Source organism: Pristiophorus japonicus, chromosome 7 (genome assembly GCF_044704955.1).
Source record: "Pristiophorus japonicus isolate sPriJap1 chromosome 7, sPriJap1.hap1, whole genome shotgun sequence".
NCBI classification, from domain to species: Eukaryota; Metazoa; Chordata; class Chondrichthyes; family Pristiophoridae; genus Pristiophorus; species Pristiophorus japonicus.
The window spans coordinates 88,386,197-88,408,111 of record NC_091983.1 but is presented as its reverse complement, the minus strand read 5'-3'; the positions used below and the strand labels follow the sequence as shown (position 1 = coordinate 88,408,111).

Here is a 21,915-nt window from a genome sequence, read left to right as displayed (position 1 = left end):
GTCCTCAATTCCCCACCCCCCCCCGTCCTCAATTCCCCCCCCCCCCGTCCTCAATTCCCCCCCCCCGTCCTCAATTCCCCCCCCCCGTCCTCAATTCCCCCCCCCCGTCCTCAATTCCCCCCCCCCGTCCTCAATTCCCCCCCCCCCCGTCCTCAATTCCCCACCCCCCCCCGTCCTCAATTCCCCACCCCCCCCCGTCCTCAATTCCCCACCCCCCCCCGTCCTCAATTCCCCACCCCCCCCCCGTCCTCAATTCCCCGCCCCCCCCCCCCCGTCCTCAATTCCCCGCCCCCCCCCCCCGTCCTCAATTCCCCGCCCCCCCCCGTCCTCAATTCCCCGCCCCCCCCCGTCCTCAATTCCCCGCCCCCCCCCGTCCTCAATTCCCCGCCCCCCCCCCGTCCTCAATTCCCCGCCCCCCCCCGTCCTCAATTCCCCGCCCCCCCCCGTCCTCAATTCCCGCCCCCCCGTCCTCAATTCCCCGCCCCCCCCCGTCCTCAATTCCCCGCCCCCCCCCGTCCTCAATTCCCCGCCCCCCCCGTCCTCAATTCCCCGCCCCCCCCCGTCCTCAATTCCCCGCCCCCCCCCGTCCTCAATTCCCCGCCCCCCCCCGTCCTCAATTCCCCGCCCCCCCCGTCCTCAATTCCCCGCCCCCCCCCGTCCTCAATTCCCCGCCCCCCCCCGTCCTCAATTCCCCACCCCCCCCGTCCTCAATTCCCCACCCCCCCCGTCCTCAATTCCCCACCCCCCCTCCTCAATTCCCCCCCCCCCCGTCCTCAATTCCCCCCCCCCCGTCCTCAATTCCCCCCCCCCGTCCTCAATTCCCCCCCCCCCCGTCCTCAATTCCCCCCCCCCCCCGTCCTCAATTCCCCCCCCCCCCCGTCCTCAATTCCCCCCCCCCCCGTCCTCAATTCCCCCCCCCCCCGTCCTCAATTCCCCCCCCCCCCGTCCTCAATTCCCCCCCCCCCCCGTCCTCAATTCCCCAGCCCCCCCCCGTCCTCAATTCCCCAGCCCCCCCCCGTCCTCAATTCCCCAGCCCCCCCGTCCTCAATTCCCCACCCCCCCCCGTCCTCAATTCCCCACCCCCCCCCCCCCCCGTCCTCAATTCCCCCCCCCCCCCCCCCCGTCCTCAATTCCCCACCCCCCCCCCCGTCCTCAATTCCCCACCCCCCCCCCCGTCCTCAATTCCCCACCCCCCCCCCCCGTCCTCAATTCCCCACCCCCCCCCCCCCGTCCTCAATTCCCCACCCCCCCCCCCCCGTCCTCAATTCCCCACCCCCCCCCCCGTCCTCAATTCCCCACCCCCCCCCCCGTCCTCAATTCCCCCCCCCCCCCGTCCTCAATTCCCCCCCCCCCCCCCCCCGTCCTCAATTCCCCACCCCCCCCGTCCTCAATTCCCCAACCCCCCCCGTCCTCAATTCCCCAACCCCCCCGTCCTCAATTCCCCAACCCCCCCGTCCTCAATTCCCCACCCCCCCCCCGTCCTCAATCCCCCCCCCCGTCCTCAATCCCCCACCCCCCCCCCCCCGTCCTCAATCCCCCACCCCCCCGTCCTCAATCCCCCACCCCCCCCCGTCCTCAATCCCCCACCCCCCCCGTCCTCAATCCCCCACCCCCCCCCCCGTCCTCAATCCCCCACCCCCCCCCCCCGTCCTCAATCCCCCACCCCCCCCCCCCCCGTCCTCAATTCCCCACCCCCCCCCCCCCCCCGTCCTCAATTCCCCCCCCCCGTCCTCAAATCACCCCCCACCCCCCCCGTCCTCAAATCCCCCCCCACCCCCCCCGTCCTCAAATCCCCCCCCCACGTCCTCAAATCCCCCCCCCACCCCCCCCGTCCTCAAATCCCCCCCCCACCCCCCCCGTCCTCAAATCCCCCCCCCACCCCCCCCGTCCTCAAATCCCCCCCCCACCCCCCCCGTCCTCAAATCCCCCCCCACCCCCCCCCCGTCCTCAATTCCCCCCCCCGTCCTCAATTCCCCACCCCGTCCTCAATTCCCCACCCCCCCCCCCGTCCTCAATTCCCCACCCCCCCCCCGTCCTCAATTCCCCACCCCCCCCCCGTCCTCAATTCCCCACCCCCCCCCCCGTCCTCAATTCCCCCCCCCCCCCCCCGTCCTCAATTCCACCCCCCCCACCCCCCCCGTCCTCAAATCACCCCCCCACCCCCCCGTCCTCAAATCACCCCCCCACCCCCCCCGTCCTCAAATCCCCCCCCCACCCCCCCCGTCCTCAAATCCCCCCCCCACCCCCCCGTCCTCAAATACCCCCCCCCACCCCCCCCGTCCTCAAATCCCCCCCCCCCCCACCCCCCCCCGTCCTCAAATCCCCCCCCAACCCCCCCGTCCTCAAATCCCCCCCCACCCCCCCCGTCCTCAAATCCTCCCCCCCCCCGGCCCCGTCCTCAAATCCCCCCCCCCCCCCCCCCCCGGCCCCATCCTCAAATTCCCCCCCCCCCCCGGCCCCGTCCTCAAATCTCCCCCCCCCCCCCGGCCCCGTCCTCAAATCTCCCCCCTCCCGGCCCCGTCCTCAAATCTCCCCCCTCCCCCGGCCCCGTCCTCAAATCTCCCCCCTCCCCCGGCCCCGTCCTCAAATCCCCCCCCACCCCCGGCCCCGTCCTCAAATCCCCCCCCACCCCCGGCCCCGTCCTCAAATCCCCCCCCCCCCCCGGCCCCGTCCTCAAATCCCCCCCCCCCCCCCCGGCCCCGTCCCCGTCCTCAAATTCCCCCCCCACCCTTTCTCCTATTCCCCCCCCACCCTTTCTCCTATTCCCGCCCTCCCACCCACCCCCCCTTTATCCTTTCTCCTCTCTTCCGCCCCCACCCCCGTCTCTTTCTCTTCCCCCCCCCGTCCTCCCCCCACCCCCGTCCTCCCCCCACCCCCGTCCTCCCCCCACCCCCGTCTCCCGTCCTCCCCCCACCCCCGTCCTCCCCCGACCCCCGTCTCCCGTCCTCCCCCCACCCCCGACCCCCGTCTCCCGTCCTCCCCCCACCCCCGTCTCCCGTCCTCCCCCCACCCCCGTCCTCCCCCCACCCCCGTCCTCCCCCCACCCCCGTCCTCCCCCCACCCCCGTCTCCCGTCCTCCCCCCACCCCCGTCCTCCCCCCACCCCCGTCCTCCCCCCACCCCCGTCCTCCCCCCACCCCCGTCTCCCTGAAGCAAGCCATCGTCGTTTTGAGGGAATGATGATGATGACTGATCATACAATGAATGTATATTTGTGCAGTTCTTCTGTTGTCTTCATTTTCTCTCCTCACTTCGTCTTGTATCTTGACCAGGTGGCCCCTCTTTCCTGTGTTTTTAATTCGTTCATGAGATATGGGCGTCGCTGGCAAGGCCAGTATTTATTGACCATTCCTAATTGCCCTCGAGAAGGTGGTGGTGAGTTGCCGCCTTGAACTGCTGCAGTCCGTGTGTTGAAAGAATTTCCATAGTTAGGGAGGGAGTGCCAGAATTTTGACCCAGCGATGATGAAGGAATGGCGATATAAACAAGTCAGGAAGGTGTGTGACTTGATGGGAAACTTGGAGATGGTGGTGTTCCCATGTGCTTGCTGCCCTTATCCTTCTAGGTGGTCACGGGTTTGGGAGGTGCTGCCGAAGAAGCCTTGACGAGTTGCTGCAATGCATCTTATAGATGGTGCGCACTGCAACCTCGGTACGCCGGTGGTGGACGGAGTGAATGTTTAAGGTGGTGGATAGGATGCTAATCAAGCGGGCTGCTTTTTTCTGGATGGTGTGGAGCTGCTTGTGTTGTTGGAGCTGCACATTTCCAGACAAGTGGACAGTGTTCCATCACACTCCTGACTTGTGCCTTGTAGATGTTGGAAAGGCTTTGGGGTGTCACGTGAGACACTCGCTGCAGAATACCCAGCCTCTGACCCACTCTTGTTGCCACAGTATTTATGTGGCTGGTACAATTAAGTTTCTGGTGAGCCCCAGGATGTTGATGGTGAGGGATTCGGCGATGGTAATGCTGTTGAATGTCAAGGGGAGGTGGTTCGCCTCTCGCTTATTGGAGATGGTCATTGCCGGGCACTCGTGGCACAAATGTTACTTGCACATTCTACCCGACGTAGTAAACTCGAGGTCATCCAAAACTCGACTGCCCATGTCCTAACTTGCACCAAGTCCCGTTCATCCATCACCCCTGTGCTTGCTGACATTGGCTCCCAGTTAAGCAAATTTCAAAATTCCCAAATCCATCCATGGCCTTGCCCCTCCCTATCTCTTTAATCTCCTTCAGCTTCACAGCCCCTTGAGATGTCTGCGCGCCTCAAATTCTGCCCTCTTGAGCATCCCTGTTTATAACTGCTCAACCATCGGTGGCCGTGCCTTCAGCAACCTGGGCCCGAAGCTCTAGGCTTCCCTCCCTAAACATCTCCGCCTCTCAACCTCTCTTTCCTCCTTTTAAGGCACTCCTTAAAACCTACTTCTTTGACCAAGCTTTTGGTCATCTACCGTAATTTCTTTTGATGTGGCTTGGTGTCAAATTTATTTTTTGTTTTATAACGCTGCGGTGAAGCGCCTTGGGATGTTTTACGATGTTAAAGGCGCAGTATAAATACAAGTTGTTGTTGCCACTTATCAGTGCAAGCCAAGTGTGAACCTAGGTAGTGCATATAAGCAAGTTATTTAAGCACGGATCACCAGATTCTCTCTTGTCTTGCTCATGTGCAGACCCAGAGCTTTGCGTTTGCTTGCAGTTGGAAGGATTTTTGGATTTGGAGAGCATGTCTCTGGATATTTTTGTGGCGTTTTCACTTTTGAATAAAATATGTTACGAGTACTTGCGTGACATTCTCAACAAATTAGATTGAAGTATTAAAGGGAATTTACGGAAATGTTCATTTTTTTCCATTATTTTTGAAAACCATGTGCAGATACTTTCATGTGCTTTATTTGTTGCTTAATATCTGTGAAAACCATGACAATGCAAAATATTATGTTACTATAAACCAATATTTAAAACTTTTCTATCACTTTCTGTCACTATTTATGCACCAGTGAAATGTTTTCTAGCTCCCTCCTCCCCAGCTTTTCTGCCCCCCCCCCCCCCAACAGCTTTTCTGCCCCTCCCCCCGCAACTTTTCTGGCTACCGCCTCCCTTTGCCGCCCCCTCCAGCTTTTCTGGCTTCCCACCCCCCTCCTCAGCTTTTCATCCTGCCTTTTCACCACCCCCTCCTGCTCTCTCTTCCCAATCCCCTCTTTTGGTTGTTTTCAACCATAGTTCATCCACGCCTCATTTAGCTCTTCCCTGCACCCTGTCAGCGGGTACAAAGGTTAGGCAAGTTCCCATGAGTTAACTTTAAGTCACATTTGCTAAGGTTAAATTTGTCACATTTGGCAAACTTAGAGCTATTTAATAAGTTACTATGGATAAAGATAATTCAATAGGTGTGTACATCTATTTTTAGGAGCGTTTGATAAGGTGGCTCGACTTGTTTACATGAATAGAAAGTTGGTTCACTGTCGAGAAACAGTTCGTTAGGATAAATGGATGTTGGTTGGTCAGTGAGGGGGTCCACTTTTGTTTTCTGTGTGTGTAACAGGTTAGTGGAATGGGCAGACAAGTGGGCAGATTTATTCTAATGTGCAGAAGTATGCATTTTTGGAGGAAGAATAAGACAATGGGGTATAAACCCAATGGATGCTTCTGAAAGATAATAGTTGAACAGAGAGACCTTGGGTTCAAATAATCCCATCCAAATGTGAGTGTAGATAGATTGAGCCATAAAATAAAACCCCATTAGCATTTTGGGTTTCATAAATTGAGGCACGGAGTACAGGAATGAAGTGATAAATTTAAACGAGGAACTTAATGGTTCACAGCAAGAGAATTGTTTGCAGTATTGGATGTTTCATTTTAGAAAGGATATTAAAGCTGTAGAGCGTGTACACCATAGATTCATCAAGTTGATGTGATGGAATAGAAATTGTAGTTGGAAGGTGAGACTTAAAATGCAATGAAACCTGTAGAAACAGACACCCCCAAAAAATGGACACCTGCAAAAAAAAGCACACTTGCTGTCAGTCCCAAATAACTTATATAAGAGATACAAACCACCCCTTGAAACCATGAGTACTCTCAAATTATGAATTATGGACAACCTTCAATGCACCAAGTTCATTTACAACTTAAAACAGCAGACACGCAGGTAAGTACGAGGGGGCAGTGGGTGAAAAAAAAATGGCTTTTGTGTAATGGAGATCTCTTTATCCAACATGCATAGTGGCAGAATTTAATCCATGCACAGGGATAGAGGGATTTCTCTGCTGCTATGAACGCTGAGTAAAAAGATCTCCATTACACAAAATCCGGGAACTGACGGTCGGGGTCCAATTAGGAATCGGGGGCCCGAAAATTTTGGTGGAGGGTGAGGGGAGAGTTTAAAACACAGCGGCCAGCAAATCAAACGTTAGCAGCTGCAGCACAAAAGGAGGGTTGCCGGGCAGGGGTCTGGAGGAAATTAATCCTCCCAATTTGGCTGAAATATGACAGGCACTCCAGCCCTACAGCAGCCATCTTGCCCTGTGAAAGCTGCCTACATAGCAGATCACAGGATCAGTGTATCCCTCACTCAATGGAAAAGGAATGATAATGAACTAGGAAATGTTTATGAAACATGGGATGGCAATGAACTAAGAAACCTAAGAAACCCAACAAACAGAAAATGAACTGAAATCACATCCTGATGGCAGGGCTCCAGAATTAGGCATGATCCCAGGTGAGAGCAGGAAAAAAAGAAGGAACTGCAGGAGATGCAGCAAATCCTGGAATATTTGTCTCCTCAAGTTCACCGTACATACAATGGCTGTACATACAATTTGAAAATAAGGACACCTGCAAACAAAGGACACTTGATGCAAGTCCCTTAGGTGTCCCTAATTTACAGATTTTACTGTACTAAGGCTATTTCCATTGGAGCAGATGAGGCATGGAGTACGTTTAATTGAGGTTTAAGATTAGGAAGGGTTTTGATAGTCATTCCCTATTTACCCTATTTCCTCTGGTCGGGGAGTCAGCAAGAATGAGTCATCAATTTAAATCCTCACTTGGAGGTAGTAGAGAGATTAAGAGACATTTCTTTATGCAGAGAGTTAGTGTTGAATGATTTGCCACCAGAATCAGTTGAGGTAGGATTGATTGCACTTTTTAGGGGAAAATACAGACCTGAGAGAGTTGAAGAGGGCAGTGAGAGTTGTTTCCGAGCTGGCAAAGACAATAGGCTTAATGGCCACCTCCTGTGTTGTAAGCTTCTGCGGTTTTAGGTAGTTGAGTGGTACCTGTACTCGGATGTTGGTCAGGCTTCAAGAATGCCTTAATAGGCTCCCAAGGAAAGTGGCACCAGAGCAGGATATAAATTGGGAGGGAGTACGAATGGTGCACAGAGGTCATTTGGGGGGACCTGATCAGTAGGTAAAAGTGCCAGAGACGAGAACAAAAAAGGTATGACTCTGACAGTTTCTTCAAAATGTGCAATTTTTCTGTGTGTGGGAAGTAAGACGATACAATGAAATTCAGGCTTAGTTGGTTGAAATTGTTTTAAAGTCAAGTTTTTAAGTGACACGAGAGCTAAAGTTTGACATGGTTGCATCATCAAAACTGATCAAACTTGGACATCGTTCTTAGGCTTCCATAACCAAAGCAGTAATGTTGATACATAATTTAAGTTATCAGCCACACCTCAAGTTAATAGGTAGAATTCAAAGATGCTCTTTTTGGGGAGAAAAGTTTTCTTTAACTTTTGTGTGTTAGATATGACTCTTAATACTTTTTAAAATCCTTATTCCTATGTTTAAAATGATCAGTAGTTGGGTAAATCCAGTGTACTAGTTGATGCAAGTAAACTAGAACACCTGATCTTAAAGGTCCGAGTTGGATCAGACTGCATAAGAACATAAGAAATAGGAGCAGGATTAGGCTATTTGGCCCCTTGAGCCTGCTCCGCTATTCAATAAGATCTTGGCTGTTCTGATCATGGACTCAGCTCCACTTCCCTGCCTGCTCCCCATAACCCTTTACTCCCTTATCGCTTAAAAATCTGTCTATCTCCGCCTTAAATATATTCCATGACCCAGCCCCCACAGCTCTGGGGCAGAGAATTCCATAGATTTACAACCCTCTGCGAGAAGAAATTCCTCCTCATCTCAATTTCAGAATAAGGGGTCTCCCATTTAAAACTTTGTCCCCTAGTTTTAGTTTCCCCTTTGAGTGGAAATATCCTCTCTGCATCCACCTTGTCGAGCCCCCTCATCTTATATGTTTCGATAAGATCACACCTCATTCTTCTGAACTCCAATATGTATAGGTTCAACCTATCTTCATAAGTCAACCCCCTCATCTCCAGAATCAACCTAGTGAACCTTCTCTGAACAGCCTTCAATGCAAGTATATCCTTCCTTAAATACGGAGACCAAAACTGTACGCAGTACTCCAGGTGTGGCCTCACCAATACCCTGTACAGTGTAGCAGGACTTCTCTGCTTTTATACTCTATCCCTCTTGCAATAAAGGCAACATTCCATTTGCCTTCCTGATTATTCGTTGTACCTGCATACTCACTTTTTGTGTTTCATGTACAAGGGCCCCCAGGACCCTCTGTACCGCAGTAATTTGCAATTTTTCTCCATTTAAATTATAATTTGCTTTTTTATTTTTTCTGCCAAAGTGGATAACTTCACATTTTCCCACAGATTCATTCTTTTATATTGGGTCTTCCCACCAGAAGACCATGGATTCTACTTGTCTCAGGCCACATGTACTTTATTCTCTCAGAACTGTTGCTGCTCTTGAAGCCAGTTAGTACAAAAACAATTAACACCAATATTATCAACTTTTATAGAAATTTTGATGTTTTTTAGCATAGCTACTTACCGTGCAACTGACATGAATGACGCTATCCTAATATATTCAAGCTGCAGATCTGCAATGCAAAATGAATATCTCTATCTCGATGCTAATCTTTCCTTAAGAATGTGCCAGCTGGTGCTGCACTGTACATTAGTAATTCGAAAAACGTTAAGCCCCTATAAAATTAGTCAGAATTTGCAAGGAAAGGCATCTGCTTATTTGTTCTGATATTGAATTGAAGTTCGGAGTGATTATTTGACCTAACTTGCGTCTCGACGCATGCGCAGAAGCGAAAGTTAGGACAGTCTCTGACTACGCCCGCCCAGCGCAATTTATTCTAACCCTTTTATGTGCATGCTTCAGAACCGGCCCCGAAACACCACGTTGCCTGTTGAGCCGCCGGGCAGAGAGAGCCGACAGGCAACAGGGTGGGAGAGAGAACCTGGTTGGCGGGAGGAAGGGAAAGGAAGGGAACGAGAGAACCTGGTTGTGGGGGAGGGGAGAGAGAGGGAACTCGGGGGAGACAAATCACATTCTTCCAACCCCCTTTAACCCACACCCGACATCGGTGGAGTGGATGAAATCCAGAAGTCACGACACTGATGCTTCATACCCAATAAACCTGTTAACAATCTGTACACAATGCCCCATCAATGGCGGGATGGGGGGTGGTTGAGTGCAAGGTAAGGGACTTCAGCTGGGGGAGGGATGCACCTGCACTGAGGTAAACATAGAAAATAGGTGCAGAGGTAGGCCATTCAGCCCTTCGAGCCTGCACCGCCATTCAATGAGTTCATGGCTGAACATGCAACTTCAGTACCCCATTCCTGCTTTCTCGCCATACCCCTTGATCCCCCTAGTAGTAAGGACTACATCTAACTCCGTTTTGAATATATTTAGTGAATTGGCCTCAACAACTTTCTGTGGTAGAGAATTCCACAGGTTCGCCACTCTCTGGGTGAAGAAGTTTCTCCTCATCTCGGTCCTAAATGGCTTACCCCTTATCCTTAGACCGTGACCCCTGGTTCTGGACTTCCCCAACATTGGGAACATTCTTCCTGCATTTAACCTGTCTAAACCTGTCTAAATCCGTCAGAATTTTAAACGTTTCTATGAGGTCCCCTCTCATCCTTCTGAACTCCAGTGAATACAAGCCCAGTTGATCCCGTCATTCTTGATATGTCAGTCCCGCCATCCCGGGAATCAGTCTAGTGAACCTTCGCTGCACTCCCTCAATAGCAAGAATGTCCTTCCTCAAGTTAGGAGACCAAAACTGTACACAATAGTCCAGGTGTGGCCTCACCAAGGCCCTGTACAACTGTAACAACACCTCCCTGCCCCTGTACTCAAATCCCCTCGCTATGAAGGCCAACATGCCATTTGCTTTCTTAACCGCCTGCTGTACCTGCATGCCAACCTTCAATGACTGATGTACCATGACACCCAGGTCTCGTTGCACCTCCCCTTTTCCTAATCTGTCACCATTCAGATAATAGTCTGTCTCTGTTTTTAACCACCAAAGTGGATAACCTCACATTTATCCACATTATACTTCATCTGCCATGCATTTGCCCACTCACCTAACCTATCCAAGTCACTCTGCAGCCTCATAGCATCCTCCTCGCAGCTCACACTGCCACCCAACTTAATGTCATCCGCAAATTTGGAGATACTACATTTAATCCCCTTATCTAAATCATTAATGTACAATGTAAACAGCTGGGGCCCCAGCACAGAACCTTGCGGTACCCACTAGTCACTGCCTGCCATTCTGAAAAGTACCCACTTACTCCTACTCTTTGCTTCCTGTCTGCCAACCAGTTCTCAATCCATGTCAGCACACTACCCCCAATCCCATGTGCTTTAACTTTGCACATTAATCTCTTGTGTGGGACCTTGTCGAAAGCCTTCTGAAAGTCCAAATATACCACATCAACTGGTTCTCCCTTGTCCACTCTACTGGAAACATCCTCAAAAGATTCCAGAAGATTTGTCAAGCATGATTTCCCTTTCACAAATCCATGCTGACTTGGACGTATCATGTCACCTCTTTCCAAATGCGCTGCTATGACATCCTTAATAATTGATTCCATAATTTTACCCACTACTGATGTCAGGCTGACCGGTCTATAATTCCCTGTTTTCTCTCCCTCCTTTTTTAAAAAGTGGGGTTACATTGGCTACCCTCCACTTGATAGGAACTGATCCAGAGTCTATGGAATGTTGGAAAATGACTGTCAATGCATCCACTATTTTCAAGGCCACCTCCTTAAGTACTCTGGGATGCAGTCCATCAGGCCCTGGGGATTTATCGGCCTTCAATCCCATCAATTTCCTCAACACAATTTCCCGACTAGTAAGGATTTCCCTCAGTTCCTCCTTCTGACTAGACCCTCTGACCCCTTGTATATCCTTAAGGTTGTTTGTGTCCTCCTTAGTGAATACCGAACCAAAGTACTTGTTCAATTGGTCTGCCATTTCTTTGTTCCCCGTTATGACTTCCCCTGATTCTGACTGCAGGGGACCTACGTTTGTCTTTACTAACCTTTTTTTCTTTACATATCTATAGAAACTTTTGCAGTCCGTCTTAATGTTCCCTGCAAGTTTCCTCTCGTACTCTATTTACCTTGCCCTAATCAAACCCTTTGTCCTCCTCTGCTGAGTTCTAAATTTCTCCCAGTCCCCGGGTTCACTGCTATTTCTGGCCAATTTGTATGCCACTTCCTTGGCTTTAATACTAACCCTGATTTCCCTTGATAGCCACGGTTGAGCCACCTTCCCTTTTTTATTTTTACGCCAGACAGGGATGACAAGGGAGATGCACTTGCACTGGGGTAAGGAGGGATTTTGGCTGGGGGAGGGATGCGTCCTTTCTGACTTCTGAAGTCTAAATGGATCATGTTACAATGTGCAAAGTTAGGCTGGGTGGTTCCATTTACACATTCCAGAGAAAGTTCAGGGTACGGCTTATCCTCCACGGGGACCAATCAGCAATAGGTCATGTGATAATGGAGAGCCAGTCAGAGAAATGGCTGCCATTCAGTTACCTCGAGTCTCAACACAGAGAGCATACAGAAATCAAATGCAGAGAGCGGAAAGAGCGTGCGGCAAACCAGTCCCACCCACCCCTTCCCTCAACGACTATCTGTCTCACCTGTGACAGAGTCTGTGGCTCTTTTATTGGACTGTTCAGCCACCAACGAACTCACTTCAGGAGTGGAAGCAAGTCTTCCTTGATTCCGAGGGACTGCCTATGATGATGATGATGACAAATAAATGCATCCATAAAATTTCCTGATCCCCCAACGTTCTTCAATTTTAATAAATTTCCCATAATAACTTCAATTTCCCTCTAATTCTTTCTAATTACAGAGATCCAATAATTTTGTTTATATTTATAACTTAAACTATGTAGGTGTGAATGGAAGTACTGTCGACAGACTTTCAGAAGTCGCCTGTGCTCCTAGCTTACCCATGTGAGAGCTTTATTTGTAACCACACGTAACTCTGCGTTGCTATACTTTAGTAGTTAAAACTGACTTTGAAGCTGTTGGAATTAAAATGTGTGGGGGTGTTCTCAGCACTCAATGCTCCAGGATTATATATGTTGGCAAAGCAGTATGTGATGTAATTAAATCATTGATCAAATATAATCAGGTGTCACACTCTACTTGTTGGCTCAGAATAAGAACACACAGAACTTAACAATTTCACTCAAGATACCTGACTAAACTTGATCAGTGTCAGAGCAGAGTGTCAGCCGTGGCTCAGTTGCTAGAATGCTTGCCTGAGTCAGAAGGTTGTGGGTGTTCTCAAGAGACTTGAACACAAAAGTCTAGTCTGACACTCCAGTGCAGTACTGAGGGAGTGCTGCACTGTCGGAGGTTCCGTCTTTCAGATGAGCATAAACCGGTACCCTGTCTGCATGCTTGGATGGATGTGAAAGAGCCCATGGCACTATTTCAAAGAACTGCAGGGGAGTTATCCCTCAACATCACTAAAACATATTTTCTCGTCATTATCACTGCTATTTGTGGGAGCTTGCTGTGCGCAAATTGGCTGCCGCATTTTCAACATTACAACAGTGAATTCAAAAATACTTCAGTGGCTGTAAAGTGCTTTGAGGTGTGCTGAGATTGTGAAAGGCGTTATTTCAAAGGGAACTAAAGGAAACAGAACCCAAGACCCATTCCAGCGAGAGCATTTCTAATATACAATTGCTGACTTTGTTTTTAGGAATTACTTACGTATTTCTTGCTAGTCAGCTGGGTCAGAAAAAAAATATCAGTTAAAACGGGCGTGGAAAGAATTAGTTCCTTTTGCGATAGCTGCTACCACCAGATTTTTACTTTAGAAAAGTTGAGTGATTGAGTTGGTTGTTTTTGTGCAGGTTTCTGGTCTTAGAGCACAGGTTGAGCGTCCGAAATCTGGAGTTCCGAAATTCAGAATGTTGCGGAATCCAGACACTGGGCCAATTTGTGGCAGGGTTGTCCGGAAAATGTTCCGAAATCCAGACCTGCTGCCGAACTCCCCCGTTCCACCGCCGGACCTCGGCCACCGTCTGGCCCCCCCACCTCGCCCGCTGCCCGGATGCCCCCTCTTGCCTTACCTCACTTCGGCCACCACCCGGACCTCCCCTAACGCCCCCCCTCCCCCCCCCCCCCCCCCCCCCCCCAGTTGCCCGGAACCTTCGATCGGCCGCCCGGACCACTCTTTCTTCCCCCCCCTTTCCCCCTTTACCTCTGCCCAGGTGTTTCCGGGACATCAGAAAGACCCAAACCTTGGCCCAAGCTATTTCTGGATTTGGTCGGTCTACCTGCACCTGTCAATGTTTGAGTGAATCAATGTGGTTCGAAAAAAAAGTGACGTTTGCGTCAATTAGAAAAGCGCGATGGATATTTTTTTGCAATGTGGTTGCTGACCGACTCAATTTGTGTGGAATGTACCATGTGCAAGACTTTTAATTGTCAATATCTTTCTGTGGTGTAGTGCAGAATAAGAACATAAGAAATAGGAGCAGGAGTAGGCCATTTGGCCCCTCGAGCCTGCTCCGCCATTCAATAAGATCATGGACTCAGCTCCACTTCCCTGCCCACTCCCCATAACCCTTTACTCCCTTATCGCTCAAAAATCTGGCACTCTCCACCTTAAATATATTCAATGACCCAGCCTCCACAGCTCTCTGGGGCAGAGAATTCCATAGATGTACAACCCTCTGAGAAGAAATTCCTCCTCATCTCAGTTTTAAATGGGCGGCCCCTTATTCTAAGACTATGTCTCCTAGTTTTAGTTTCTTCCATGAGTGGAAATATCCTCTCTGCATCTACCTTGTCAAGCCCCCTCATTATCTTTTAAGTTTCAATAAGATCACCTCTCATTTTTCTGAATTCCAATGTGTAGGCCCAACCTACTCATCCTATCCTCATAAGTCAACCCCCTCATCTCTGGAATCAACCACCTCTGAACAGTTTCCAATGCAAGTATATCCTTCCTTAAATACAGAGACTAAACTACGCAGTATTCCAGGTGTGGCCTCATCAATACCCTGTAGAGTTGTAGCAGGACTTCTCTGCTTTTATACTCTATCCCCCTTACAATAAAGGCCAACATTCAATTTGCCTTCTTGATTACTAACTGTACCTGCATACTAACTTTTTGTGTTTCATGCACAAAGACCCCCAGGTGTCTCTACTGCAGCACTTTGCAATTTTTCTCTATTTAAATTATAATTTGCTTTTCTGTTATTTCTGCCAAAGTGGATAACCTCACATTTTCCCAGATTATACTCCATCTGCCAAATGTTTGCCCACTCACTCAGCCTGTCTATATCCCTTTGCAGATTTTGTGTGTCCTTCTCACAATTTGCTTTCCCACCCATCTTTGTATCATGAGCAAACTTGGCTACGTTACACTCAGTCCCTTCATCCAAGCCATTAATTATAGATTGTAAATAGTTGAGGACCCAGCACCGATCCCGCGGCACCCCACTAGTCACTGTTTGCCAACCGGAAAATTACCCATTTATCCCGACTCTGTTTTCTGTTAATTAACCAATCCCTCAACCCCGCGAACTTTTACCTTGTACAATAACCTTTTATGTGGCACCTTATCGAATGCCTTCTGGAAATCCAAATACACCACATCCACTGGTTCCCCCTTATCCCTCTGCTCGTTACATCCTCAAAGAACACCTGCAAATTTGTCAAACATAATTTCCCTTTCATAAAACCATGCTGACTCTGCTTGATTGAATCATGCTTTTCCAAATGTCCCGCCACTGCGTCCTTAATAATGGACTCCAGCATTTTCCCAACGACAGATGTTAGGCTAACTGGTCTATAGTTTCCTGCTTTCTGTCTGTCTCCTTTTTTAAATAGAGGCGCTACATTTGCAGACTTCCAATCCGCTGGGACCACTCCAGAATCCAGGGAATTTTGGTAAATTCCAACCAATGCATCCACTATCTCTGCAGCCACCTCTCTTAAGACCCTAGGATGTAAGCCATCACTACTTCATTAGATCTCTCTCCAATTCAACAGAAGCGGTGACCTGATACAAGTTTAGAAATCTTAAATCAGCTGTTAATAGGTATTGCAAGCATGCTTTTCAAACTTTCTCCTTTAGAATTTTTTGGAACTTTTAGTGAGAATTCATGGTTTTTCCAGCCTACCCAAAACAATCCATGAATAATTGGAATCTCAAAGTTTAAAGTGAGAGAGGATTAATTCAGTTCTCTGCTGTGTTGTCAACTCTGTTAAAGAGAAACAATGGAAAATATGGGTAGAGCAAAGTGAGCTTTAAGGTCCAATTATATTGCCACTTTTTCAATCTGCATGTGTTTGATTGCAGGTAAGAATAGGATTGGCCTTGGCTGTGATTGTCTCTGTCTCTTTCCCCTTTGAAGTCAAATAGCCTGTCACTGGTACACAGGTAAAAATGGCTAGCAACCAGGTGATGCTTCTGGAGTCATACCTCAGCAAGGAGTCAACACTCTTAGGAGGGGTGGGGAAAAATACAGCAAGTTTTATCATTGGTGCAATAATTTATTGTTTACTTAGTTTCTAAGACTTGAGTGTTGGAGACTGCTGGTGCCAACCACCACTTGTGTTAAAAACAAAGAGGCATTCACCATTTCAGTAATCTGATGTAACCTCGAAAGGAGTTTCAGTGAAGAATAATGGTTGAGAGGAATCACAGAATCTTGCAGCACAGAACGGGGTCATTTGGCCTGTTGTGCCTGTCCTGGTTCTTTGAAAGTCCCACACCCCATAACCCTACAACATATTTCTCTTCAAATACATGTCCAATTGTCTTTTGATAGTTCCTATGGAATCTGATTCCCTTTTCGGTAGTGCATTCCAGATCATAATCCTGTGAAATAATTTCTCCAAATTTTCCTTCTAGTATTTTTGCCAAATATTTTAAATGTATGATCTCTGGTTATTGACCCACTTGCCAAAGGAAACCATTTCTCCCTACTTGCACTATCAAAACTCCTCAATTTTGAATATCTCGATTAGATCTTCCCTCAATCTTCTCTGTTCTAAGGAGAACAATCTTAGCTTCTCCAAGCTCTCTAAATAACTGAGATCCTTCATCCTTGGTATCATCCTGGTAAATCTCCCCTGTATCCTTTCCAAGGCCTTGACATCCTTCCTAAAGTGTGGTGCCCAGAATTGTACACAATACAGCTGAGAACTAACCAGTGATTTTTATAAAGGTTTAGCATGACTTTTTGGACACTAAGGGAATCGTGTGATATGGGAATAGGGCAGGAAATTGGGGTTGCGGTGTAGATCATCAGCCATGATCTTACTGAATGGCAGAGCGGGCTCGAGAGGCTATATGGTCGTCTACTGCTCCTATTCTGCTCTCGCATAACTTGAGAGTGTTACCCTGGTCCTCCCTAATCTAGTTAGTTGAAACAATTTGTCTATAGAAACAGTCTAATCCCTTCACCCCCTACATCTATGCTTCTGAAAAGTATAGAGACCCAGCTCTTTGAGCCTATTTGGATAATTCAGTTTAGACTGGGAATTAAATTTGTGGCCCCCCCGCTGCACCCTTTTCAAAGCCTCAATCACTCACCCAGACACCGTATTCTAACTGAGGCCTACCCAGAAAGTATATTAATCCAGGTTGATTCCAGTGTCCGTCAAATTGCAGAAGGGCACTGACCTTGGCAGTGGTCCACAGATGTGAGTGCCTTTTCAGAAATCACGAGAGCAGTAGTGACTGAAAAGTCTTCCTCAAGAGAACTGATAAAGGATTTGCTCAATTTGGTTTCACCAGTCATCAAACCACTTATCGTAGAACTTGCCTCTTTGTCCAAATAGTGACTATCAACAATCGACCCAAACAAATTAATTTCTTGGGTTCTGAAATAAGTACAGTACTACTATAGATATTCCTCAGTGATCCAGAATTGCTTTCACTGTATTTGAAGAGGGGGCGCTAGCTGTGCTGCGTGAGGCAAATGGTTTCAACATCGAGATGCAAGCCATCCCATCTTTAATTAGGAGTCAGAGCTATGAAAGTCCCCATGACCATCACCCCTGTGCTTGCTGACCTTCAGTGGCTCCAAGTCTCCCACCCTCTCTGGAATTCCTTCCCGAAACCCCTCTGTCACTCCCATCTCTCTCTTCCTTTAAGACCCTCCTTTAAAACCCATGTGTTTAAGAAAGCTTTTAGTCGCCCCCCCCAATATCTCCATCTTTGGATGGGTGCTTATTATTGACTGGTTATACTCGTTAAGTGTCTTGGGATGTTTTTCTATGTTACATGTGCTATATAAATGCAAGTTGTTGATGAGAAATGGAATAATATCACTTTTCTCTTCGAGCCTCCATGAAAAGCTAATTCAGCATATCCTTTAATGAGTGCAATGCCTGGATTGTCTCGATGTGAGTCCAGTCTCCAATGGTGCTCGGGTCTAACAATGATGCCAGTTAGTTACAGTGGATACAATCATCCTCCAGAGCTTTGTGGGATTTCCTCAAACACTGTGTGGACCCCAGACTGTGGCTGTAGAATACTATCCCGATAGACTGTACCTCAGGCTGAAGAAACGATTATGTTGTCAGCTGCTGACTTGACTCATCTTTGTCTTCAGCCAAAGTGTGCAGGGTGTAAGAAGCAGATGGCCCCAGATACCAAATAGCTTCATACTAGGGGTGTTAGGTTCGGTTTTTTCAAAAGCAGTTTTCTGGAGAACCTTCAATCTATAAATACACTACTTCATGTGGACCTGAGCCATATAGACCAGATGTTTCCATTTCAATTCTCGGTCCATATTGTTAGCTCATCATCAGCAAGGGCAGACCCAGTGTCATTACAATTAACCTTTGCAAGAAATAGCAGCATCAGTCTTCCACTGACAAAGCAGTTCAAGCAGGCACTCATAATGGTTGTGGAAATGGTATTCAGAGTTAGGAGTAGGGAATTTTGAACATATAATGTATATTAAAACTTTGGATCAAAATGCATTGTTTATATACTTTTGTGCATTCTTGACTGAGTTTACGTGGCAAAATCATCAGAACCATTCAGGAAAAACCTGAGATTCTTTTATCCTGTATATTATGAACATATGAAAATGACGGCCAGGTAAAGACCATCCAGTCCATCAAGCCTTTCCCACACAATTGGAATACCTTGTGTATCACAACATATACACTCCACCCCACCCAAAACCAAGTGATCTCCTGGAAGAGGCAAAAAAGCAGGTTAAAAACCCAGGCCAATTTGGGGGAAAAAAATCTGGGAACTTCCTCTCCGATCAAGGCGATTTTTCCACCAGGAAGACTGAACTTGATCTGTAAATGCTGCCAATTGTTAGAAATATGCCAGATTAAGGCTATCTCTATTCACTTTTTAACAATCAGGATCAACTGTAAAACCAATCTGTTGGATATATTGTGTTTAATCAGAGTTTAAGACGGAATATAACACATTAGTTAAATAGCAAAAACATACAACCGTAACAGGTAGTTGATACCGATTCCAATCGGACAAACGGCTGGCGCACATGAACAGTTTTCTTTCTCTCGTCTAGAGTTTCCTTCAGTAAACATAACATAAGAACATAAGAAATAGGAACAGGAGTAGGCCATATGGCCCCTCGAGCCTGCTCCGCCATTCAGTAAGATCATGGACTCAGCTGCACTTCCCCGCCCGCTCCCCATAACTCCTTATCGTTTAAGAAACTGTCTATTTCTGTCTTAAATTTATTCAATGTCCCAGCTTCCACAGCTCTCTGAGGCAATGAATTCCACACATTTACAGCCCTCTGAGAGAAGAAATTTCTCCTCATCTCTGTTTTAAATGGGCGGCCCCTTATTTTAAGATTATGCCCTCTAGTTCTAGTCTCCCCTATCAGTGGAAACATCCTCTCTGCATCCACCTTGTCAAGTCCCCTCATAATCTTATACATTTTGATAAGATCACCCCCCATTCTTCTGAATTCCAATAAGTAGAGGCCCAACCTACTGAACCGTTCCTCACAAGTCAACCCCCTCATCTCTGGAATCAACCTAGTGAACCTTCTCTGAACTGCCTCCAAAGCAAGTATATCCTTGCGTAAATATGGAAACCAAAACTGCATGCAGTATTCCAGATGTGGCCTCACCAATACCCTGCATTGCTGTAGCAAGACTTCCCTGCTTTTATACTCCATCCCCTTTGCAATAAAGGCCAAGATACCATTGGGCTTTCTGATCACTTGCTGTACCTGCATACTATCCTTTTGTGTTTCATGCACAAGTATCCCCAGGTCCTGCTGTATTGCGACACTTTGCAATCTTTCTCCATTTAAATAATAACTTGCTCTTTGATTTTTTTTCTGCCAAAGTACATGACCTCACACTTTCCAACATTATACTCCATCTGTCAAATTTTTGCCCACTCACTTAGCCTGTATGTCCTTTTGCAGATTTTTTGTGTCCCCCTCACGCATTGCTTTTCCTCTCATCTTTGTATCATCAGCAAACTTGGCTACATTACACCCAGTCCCTTCTTCCAAGTCATTAATATAGATTATAAATAGTTGGGGTCCCAGCACTGATCCCTGCGGCACCCCACTAGTTACAGTTTGCCAACCAAAGAATGTACCATTTATCCCGACTCTGTTAGTTAGCCAATCATCTATCCATGCTAATATATTACCCCCAACCCCGTGAACTTTTATCTTGTGCAGTAACCTTTTATGTGGCACCTTGTCAAATAGGATCACTCTGTTCGACCAGTTAATCTTCTGTTCCGCTCTCCCCTCCACCATCTGTGCTAAACGGAACCCGCTTTAAAGATGTCTTATGATTTTGGTCACATGTCATCGTTTATACCTTATCGAAGTCGCTTTTCTGTAGAATTCCTTTCATCTCTCTCTCTTTATACTTTTATTCTCTTTAAGGGTGGGCCTGATCCTGGATATTGACCAGACCTTTTGATCTATAGAGGTTCTTCTAAAAACTTAATATCCAATAAGACTTCTAGTTCTTTGTCTTGATTCTTGTTTCAAGAACCCGCCTTAAAGATGTCTTATGATTTTGGTCACACGTCATCGTTTATACCTTATCGAAGTCGCTTTTCTGTAGAATTCCTTTCATCTCTCTCTCTCTTTATACTAACCCAGGGTTTCTTCCTGTGGATATCTCTCTTATCTCTCTCTTCCTGATCCTCTCTGATTCCAGAGGCCAAACCAGAAAATTGCTCGTTATCTCTTATGACATAGCAACATGTTTATGTTAACACCTACAACTTCCATTCATTATCTTCGTCAGCAGTTTTGTTAATGCGAAGGATAGGGTTTGAAGTTACCTTATCATCATCATAGGCAGTCCCTCGGAGTCGAGGATGACTTGCTTCCACTCTAAAAGTGAGTCTAATGCGGGCCCTACAGTCTCTCACAGGTGGGACAGTCAGTGGTTGAAGGAAAGGGTGGGTGGGGGAGCCTGGGTTGACACACGCTCCTTCCACTGTCTACACTTGGTTACTGCTTGTTCTCGGCGATGCCTACAGTCGCCTAAGGAAGAAAGTGTTTGGAGATCCGGCACCAAGCTTATTGTCTCCAGGACAGTAGTGATACCTGCCCTCCTATATGGCTCAGAAATGTGGACTATATACCTTCGCATTATACATAAAATACAAAAACAAGGTTCAAGTCTTAACTTAGAAATAACAGCTAATCACTTCATAACAGGGAGACTGTATATAGTACAAACAACTATACCCTCCATTTCTCTGATTCGAATAGACTTTCCGTCTGCAGTTCAAAACAACGATTTAAACACAGCATTCATATCAATTTTATACATTCGTAACAGTTTTATACACTTTTAGGCATCCCTGATTTCTAACACAATGTTGCCATGTAAACCTGATTGACTAAGGGTTCCTGTCTAAGTGTTAAAGCCAAGGAAGAGGCATATAATTTGGCTCGAAAAAGCAACAAACCTGAGCACTGGGAGAAATTTAGACTTCAACAGAGGACAACTAAGGGTTTAATTAAGAGGGGGAAAATAGAGTACGAGAGGAAGCTTGCAGGGAACATAAAAACTGACTGCAAAAGCTTCCATAAATATGTTAAGAGAAAAAGATTAGTGAAGACAAACGTAGGTCCCTTGCAGTCGGATTCAGGTGAATTTATAATGGGGAATAAAGAAATGGCAGATCAATTGAACAAATACTTTGGTTCTGTCTTCACAAAGAAAGATACAAATAACCTTCCGATTGTACTAGGGGACAGTAGGTCTAGTGAGAAGGAGGTCCTTATTAGGTGGGAAATTGATGGGATTGAAGGCTGATAAATCCCCTGGGCCTGATGGTCTGCATCCCAGAGTACTTAAGGAAGTAGCCCTAGAAATAGTGGATGCATTGGTGATCATTTTCTGACAGTCTATTGACTCTGGATCAGTTCCTATGGACTGGAGGGTAGCTAATGTAACATCACTTTTTAAAAAGGAGGGAGAGAGAAAACGGGTAATTATAGACCGGTTAGCCTAACATCAATAGTGGGGAAAATGTTGGAGTCAATCATTAAGGATGAAATAGCAGCACATTTGGAAAGCAATGAC

General features: G+C 47.6%; 1 protein-coding gene across 4 annotated transcripts in view; it reads left to right on the top strand.

Moving 5' to 3' along the window:
- Window positions 1–21,915, top strand: part of LOC139267186 (microtubule-associated protein RP/EB family member 3-like) — a 124,363-nt gene that overhangs the window by 2,133 nt on the left and 100,315 nt on the right. Inside the window, exon 1 of one of the 4 annotated variants that reach the window (XM_070885116.1) lies at window positions 3,354–3,374. The exons of the other annotated variants lie outside the window; for them this stretch is intronic. The gene's annotated coding sequence lies outside the window, so the exon portion shown is untranslated. Of the gene's footprint in view, window positions 1–3,353; window positions 3,375–21,915 lie in introns of those variants that run through there. 4 annotated transcript variants of the gene reach the window in all.